Here is an 8112-nt window from a genome sequence, read left to right on the forward strand (position 1 = left end):
CCAATGAGAGTCTGGAGAAACTCTGTTAGGGGCAACGGTGCCACTTCTATTTCACAGTCATATCCTGAGGCTGATGACTGGTCTCATCTCAGCCTCAAGCAACACTAAACCAAGTGATTTTAGCTCATCACTGCTGTTCAGGTACCATGGGGAGGGAGGGATGAAAGAGCAGAAGCCTGGAAAACAGAAGAGAGAAATAAAATGTCTTTAAAATTGAAAAAAAAAAAAAAAAAAGGAAATCTGAACACTCTAATAGGAAAATATGGGAAGGGGCCAGCACCAGCGGAGCGTGCACGAGAAGACACGTCCTCGTACCACCAAGGTGCTCCCCAAAAAACCTCCCAGCAACTCCCTGAGAGGTTCAGGCATTTAGACTCTGGGGTAAAAATCTAGTCACAGTGCTTAGAAAATGTATATGAATGATCAAATAATGGGGTTTGGCAGATAATGAGACAAGCAGAAACTTTCACAAGTTTATCAAATACAAATCGTATCCAACAGGCGATTTCTCTTGTGTGGAATGGGAGCAGAGTTTGTACACAGAGGGAAAGATCTCACGTAATTTTTGAGATGAATTATCATGCGTATCGCACAGTATTTTCATAAATGAGCCAGAGAATATTGCAGAGCTTGACCCATTATGGGGGATTTTCAAATCCCGTTTCTTGTGCTACTGCAAAGAAAGACGAAGTGAGAATCGAAATGAGGGTCCTGGACCTTGCACTAGCCTGGGTAGCAGAGGAAGGAAAATACTCGTGAAATCCACAGCTTCTCCAGAGCACGGAAAAGGGATCAGTGCCCAGGGTAATTTTGAAAAATGGAAGGAAAGGCCTGAGAAACCCCCCACAAACAGCATAAAAATCACATCCGGGATGGGAAAACCGCGGGCGGGTAGCGGAAGAGAGCGCAGAGGTTGCCGGGGCTGCTGTGCCGGGAGGGGGGATGCCGGCGCCTGTGCTGAGAGCTGTGAGCACCCCACTGACCCTTCGGCCTCCTGAGCCTTTCCATTGACTTCCTCACGGATTATAAGGTCAACTCGGCTCCAAGCATTTGGACTTCAACTCTACTTCGGGTGCAAACTGTGCGATTTGGTGAAGACGCAGCAGCCGGCAGTATCGATTTTGTGGGCGCCGCTAGAAAGGCTGTGAGTGGTTCTCTACGGCTGCCCCCCGGGGAGGGGGGATATCACACTTCTGATAAAAAGGCTTTCAGAATTGATTGACGGTACAGCAGGAGACTTTTTTTCCTGTTCCGTGGGAAATTCCAGAAAAGAAAAAAAACCCAAAGCGCTTTACTATAGGTAACAAAGGGGTTCCCAGCTGAAGTGGGGAGGTGTTCCCGTGGGGGGGTGGCTAGCTGCGGCTCATGCTGGCCACAGCTCCTGAAGAGGAGGCTCCAAGGGGCAGCGAAGCGACCGGGGACGGCTGAGATAGCAGGATTGTGAACGGAAGGGGCTGTGAGTTGAATCCTGCTGAAATCAGAACGGTGCGAGGATTATGAAATGAGTCTGCTGAGAAAGTAAATCCCACGGAGTTCAAATGTACGGCTGAGCCGTAATGGCCAGTCGTTATTATTAACGGTAATTAGCACAAATAAAAACAGTGCTTGAGGATGTAGTGTGCTGTTGCCACAGATGGCCTTTGGTCGGAACAGATTTGTCCCACAGATTGTGTTTTAAATTTCGTTTGAGTTGGTGCTTTTATTCTGGGTGAGGACTGTGTGGCCAGCAAGGGGCAAAGGGGGTGCTGGTGGGCACGAGTTACCCCAACCTTTAGCGCAGGTCCTTGGGGGTGCTGGGGCACACAGGCTGCGCGGGGCCGCCGCCCCCCAGCGGTTCCGCACTGGTGAGACCACGTCTGGGCACTGGGTCCCGTCTGGGTCCCCCAGTAGCGCAGGCAGTGGAGCCGCTGGAGCCGGGGCTCTGTGGGTTGTACGACCAAGCCGTCGCTTTGACACGTGCCTCGACTGGACGTGTTTCACCCACAGCTTCTCCACCTTCAAAGCTGCCGTGCTTGTGGCCGTAGCTCCGGCCCCGGGCGGTGGCCTGCAGCCCCCGAGGCATACGCCCCCGGGACACTCCGTGCCACAGGAGTGCTGTGGGCTCCATCCAGGCCGTGATTCTGGTGTTCCCGACCGCCTTCCTCCTGAAGATGCTGCAGCATCACTGGCTAAACAGTCTCTCCCTCTTCCCTGTCTACACCAGGATACCATCAGCGTGGCCCAGTCACATTTATGTGACTTTGGTGAGACAGCAGCATTTATGGCATAAGTGATTGCTCTTTCCTTACTGGCTTTGGACACGCTGTTACTTGCTCTGTTGTAAGTCACGGCCCTTAAGTCTGTCTTGAGCGTTGCATTCAAGGAGGAGCAGTCCCAGGCCTTGAACTCTTGCACCTCCCATACCTGTGCTGTCCTAATCTCTGACATCCCAGTGACTCGTCTGTCCAGGATTCACAAGTTTGGGAAAAATCGCTTCTCCCAGTGTTCACACCCTCGGTGTGGCCAGCATTTGCTCGCTGCCCCACCATGATGGACACGATCGCGTACGGTGTGAAAACCAAACAGCCCCGTACCCGGCCCGCAGAAAGCTGCGAGGAGCCAGATGCGACCCCACCGCCAAGGCGTGAGCTGCATCGGGGCCGGGGGGTCTGACCGCCATCACAGGGGTGGGGGGCAAAGCCTCGCGGTGTCACCGGGGTCACGCAGCCCAGACGGGCGATGGGAATTGGGTTAAAAGTTCAAGGGCAAATTCATCACCCAGTGCCAACTTGAGTAACTGCTAAGTCTTGGGCAATAGCTGAAAGCTGTGCTGGTTTTACAGTCAGATGCGGATTCTTGCACTGCACACAGAAGATGTTATTAATTAGAAGAAATGCGTATAACTCTGAGTGATGTAACTGCATAAATATTTTAACCAAACACAATTTCCTTTATTGATTTTGCTCTTACAATAATGTCTAGAATGATGTTCTGTCTGCTTTCCTCGGTGAACAAAAAACAAAAAAAAAAAAAAGAAAAGGAATAAATACTTCAATAAAGTTTAAAATGTTCCAGCAGAGTATTGGATATATCCATCAATATTATGCTAGGGCAATTTGTATCTGTTAATTGGGAAACAGCAATCACAGGATTGGAAGGGGGTTATCAGACAGAGCAGTTATTCTCAGCAGGTACAAAGGAGGGTTAAAGATTAACCAAAGCAGACGCAGGCTCCCAGGAGACAGGCGGGTTCAAGAACCAGCGCTGTGGGTCTGCAGAGGAGCTGACGAGGGAGGTTCTCGGGGTGGATGGATCAGCTCAGAGGCCCGGTGCGGGCCCCACCACGAGGATGGCTTTGCCGTAGGTGTCGGCAGGTTTCCTGCACACACGGAGAGGTTGGCGTCTGCGCCCTGAGCCGGGTGTTTCCCGCACCCTCCACCCTGTCAGCCCTCCGGCACAGGGCTGCGGGTTTTCCTTCCTTGGCGGCGCGCGCGTTTCCAACCCATCGATTTCCTGGGTGTTTCTACCTCCGTGTGAACAGACAAACAGGGGTCGGAGAGGGCAGGCGTTGACCTTGCTGCCTGGCACCCAAATGTCCCGTTCCACCCGCATTCTATAGCCGTCAGGCTCTGGTGTGAGCTCACCCAGTTTTGCCTCCAGACACCTTTCTGAGCGTGCTCTGCGTCCGCCGTCTCCTGGCGCGCGCCGTGGGAAGGCTGGACCGTACTTCACGCTGGGTTTTCCCTCGAGACCGTGACAGGACGAGCTGATGCATTCCTTTGGGGGACAGAGGCAGTAGTAAGGATGAGACATACATGGTCAAGACCCATCCTCGAAGAGCATCAGTGGCGTGCTGCTTGCAAGCCTTGGGGGGAAAGAGGAATTCCTCTGGCTCTGGGTGCTCGGGCGCTTCCATCCATCTCAGGTTGGAGGCTGAAGGGGGGGGGGGTAACACAGAGGTCTCTGGCTGATCCCCACAGATCTGTGGATTTCAGAGTTGTTTTACCACCCCGAGCTGCCTGCTGTGATCTAGCCCTACTCACCACATAACTCTGCCTTATGTGACCAGTCCTGCCTGTCCTGGTGCTGTGGTTTGAACCTGAGACTTGACATGACCAGGCTTGATGGTGATGGAGGAGTTTCGTGTATCTGCTTCTGTTGGGGATGGTGAAGTGAAGGGTTTTCTGGTCCACAAGTGGGAGAGACTTTCTGACCAGAGGCTGGTCCCGGCCCTTTCCCAGCCCAGTAGAGTTTCAAAAGTGTCTCTGGGAAATCTGGGCTGCCCAGGGACCCTTGGTAGTGCCAAGTGTGGGTTTCCCACCATCCCCTCCCAACACCCCCTGCTCCAACTCCTCCTCCTGGCCCTGGGACCCGCTGCTCCACGTTCTCCTTCCCACCTGCCCAGCCCCAGGCTGCGACACCTCCAGAAAACTGCCAGAGCTGTCTGCTTTCCCCAGAAGCTCTCCACCACCTGCAGACATTTGTAATTATCTGTAATTCTCTGCTTCAACTCCTGCCCCATAAAGGGGAGGAATTTGTACCGTGGGTTTTTTGCCTTTTTTTTGCCTCTTGGATATCTCTGCTCATCAACTCGACTGCATGGGTCACCCTGCAAGTGGAAACACATGCACCCTGCATGGCAGGGAAAGCCCCAAGATCTTGTAAAACTCTTAACAGAGTTTTAAAAACAGGACGGCGCTGCCAAGGAGCACCACGGCCAACATTGGGCAGGAAGGGATGGAGAGCCCCAGGTGCAGCTCCTCTGAGCCAGCCATGTCCCGCAGCAGGCTGGAGGCCGGTTGGATTGAGAGCTGCATGGAGGGATCATCTCTGAGTTAGTTTGGCCTCCTTTCCCTGGAAGCAGAAAGAGGGAAAGAGGTGGGGAGCACAGTTCATAATACCAGACAACCCACCTGAGTTTCCCTAGAGCATTTCACAGAATCCCCGAACCCTTCAGGTTGGAAAAGCCCCTCGGGGTCAGCGAGTCCAACCCTCAGCCTGACTCCACAAAGCTCTCCCCTACCCCACATCCCCCACAGCTCATCCCAACGGCCCTGAAACCCCCCCAGGGATGGGGACTCCCCCCTCCCTGGGCAGCCTGTTCCACTCTCGGACCACTCTTGCTGGGAAACATTTTCTCCTCCTGCCCAGCCTGACCCTCCCCTGGGGCAGTTTCCAGCCGTTCCCTCTTGTCCTGTCCCTGATCCCCTGGGAGCAGAGCCCAGCCCCAGCCTCTCTGCAATGTCCTGTCAGGAGCTGCAGAGAGGGATGAGGGCTCCCCTCAGCCTCCTCCTCCTCACCCTGAACACTCCCAGCTCCTTTAACCTTTATTTCTCTGCATCCTAAAGTGATGGGGGTGATTTTTCAAAAAATCACTCCCCCACACATCAGGGAAACGTGCCTGAGATACCAATGCCAAACCAAGTCATAAATTAAATTAAAAAGTGCATTTCGTGCACTCAGATATTGAAAAGCAGCAACGGGACTTACCAAAATTCACAAATCGGTGCAGAAGCTTGGCAAAGGACCCAGGAATCCACCCATCCAGCCCTCACTGCTCTTATTTATTGTGCTTTTGTTCTGCAGCACCCAAAAGCTTACAAGCTGGCCTGACCGACACCGATTTTATCCAGCACGCCGTCCTGTCAGACCTGCCTCACCGCCCTGCTCACCCGTTCACACCCCGCTTTGCGTGAGGGCAGACCCCCGCCCGGGCCAGGAGGCCGTTTGCGGGTGGCTCCATCGCATCCAAACAAACTCTCCGTGAGCCTGCGCCAGGCAAAGCCGAGAGGGACGTCAGCCCCGTGCTGTCCCATCTCCCTTTTCTGGTCTCAGCTGGCCACATGTGTCACCAGACGTGAACGGAACAGGCCCAGCCCCTCCCGTGCCCCGACCTGCGTGGCGATTTCTCTGTGCGCGCCAGGGACTGCTGCAGCCTTTCGCCTTGGGACTTGTGTCTGTGCTCCCCTCCCTCTGCAAGTCGCTCAGCCCTACCCAGAAGGGGATTTGGGATGCTTCCAGCGAAATAACACCACGGGCCATGAGGGCAGCACCAGCCAAACTAGTCAAAATGTGAAGAAAAGTCGTGAGCCCATCACAGACGATGTGTGGCCAAGGCCAGGTCTCCAGCTCCCCTGACTCGCAGTAACCCGGTGATGGCAGCAGAAGGTTTGCTGATAGGATTTTGCTTCTTTGAATGCACATCCCGGTCTCCTTATTGAGAATTATACATGAAAGGCAGCATGAGGTCATCAGGCAGACCATCAGCCTTTTAGAGCCTGGCTGTGAGCTCCTGCATGAAATATTGATTCAGGAGGAGCCTGGGAAAGTCTCCTGCAGGTATCAGACCCTTCAGGCCAGGCAAGGATCCTGGAGCCAAAGCAGCAGCATTTACATGAGAAAATCTGCCTGAAAAAATGGCGTTTCTCATCTCAGAGCCTAAAGCTGCAGCTTGGAGGGGTCCAGGGGGGTTTCTCTCAGCTGTAGAATTTTACCTTCTGGTTCAAACGAGGCACCTCAACCTGCCGAAGGACAGGTAGTGCAAACAGCTCAGCAGCTCCTGGGCAGCCAGCACCGAGGATATCTGCCTCTGAACGCCAGGGGACCCCTGCAGAGAGGGGCAGGGGGTGGCGATATTTATACACTGCCCCCCACCCCATGGGGGTCCCATGGAGCTGGGAGCGGCAGAGCTCTGGTCTGTGCTGCTCAGACAAACGGGGTGGAAAATGTACAGAATTATGGGGGTTTGGAGTGGAACTCTGACGGTGGGAGGTTGCCTCCCCTTTGGGGCTCACGGCACGGAGCAGAGCGCACAGAGCCGTGGGAGCACCGTGCCCCCCCCCTGCCTGCGGGATGAGGATGAGGCGGGGTGGCCAAAGACACTGGGGTGAGTGACGCTGACCCCCCCTCCGCCAACCCTACGGGAGGACACAGGGTCTGCTGCTGGCCTCTGCGGGGATGGGTGGAGGCCACGTGTCTGCTCTCCGCAGCAGGTCTCGGCTCTGCCTGCTCAGCATCGCCCTGGACCCTGCGGGGGCCTCATCGGGGGCATAAACAGAAAAAGTGATATGAGCAAACGGAATGGGCAATGAGTGAGGGAGCAGAAAGGTTGCGGGGGAGTGGAAGTTAATGAAAGTACGAAGAAACTCAAACTCGGGTACCGTGGATGAAGCACTAAATCTAAATGTAGTTGCTGAAATAAAACCAGGCAGATTGACTTCAGCCAGATAGTTCCTTTTTTCAGCCAAATATTTTCTTTTCCCTTTCTTTCTTTTTCCTTTTCTTTCTCAGGAAAATTGTGACCCAGTATCTTGGGAATCAACATTTCAAGATTAGATTTCCAAGCCCCCCGAAGTCGCTGTCCCCAGCTTTGGCATGTCCATGCCTCAGGGCTGCCCAGCCCAGAACAGGTATCGTAGCACATAACCCCTGGCTCGGCTTGACTCTAGGGTAAGAATTTGTGGTTTTAATTAAATCAGGTCCTTAAGCCTCGGCGACCCACCTGACATATCTGTGGCATAGGCAGACTGATGCTTTCTAACACCTGAAAATCCATTTTACGTTGGTAAAGCTGGAGTTACCTACGTCCTGTGCCTCGCTTGGGCGCCCGTCGCTGTGGGAGCCGGTGGCACATCGTCCTCACAGGGTCTCAGGGTGGGGGGGCTGATCCCACCTCGTTTCTCTCCCCCAACCTGGGGCGTTTCGTCATTGCCCAGCAGCTTCCAGGGGTTCCTCTCTCCTTTCCCACACTGGTGGGAAGCTTCAGCTCTGGGCGGAAAAGCAGACAGGGTACCGAGCTCCTCAGCTTCTGGGGGTTTGACCTAAATGTCTCAAAATCAAATGAATGCAGCGGCTGTATTCGGGGGGGGGGCAGGTCTCTGTGCACACTCATCCTTCCTCTGACAGAGGCTTGGGGGGTGTGTGTTTCCCTCTGCAAAATGCCTCCAGTGAGCCACCGAGGTGAGGACCCTCCCCTGGGGACTTGACCTCTGGACTCTCCCTGCTTCAGACGAGAAGGAGACGTGAGCGGTCCTGACGTGGGACACAGAACCTCTGGGGTGCGGCTGCTGTGGGGCACCCTGTGTGACCCCACGGGTTTGTGGCTGCCAAAGCGGCGATGTGCCCCCCCCCCCC

Source organism: Athene cunicularia, assembly GCF_003259725.1.
Source record: "Athene cunicularia isolate RWA chromosome 1 unlocalized genomic scaffold, athCun1 chr1_part4, whole genome shotgun sequence".
Taxonomy (NCBI): domain Eukaryota; kingdom Metazoa; phylum Chordata; class Aves; order Strigiformes; family Strigidae; genus Athene; species Athene cunicularia.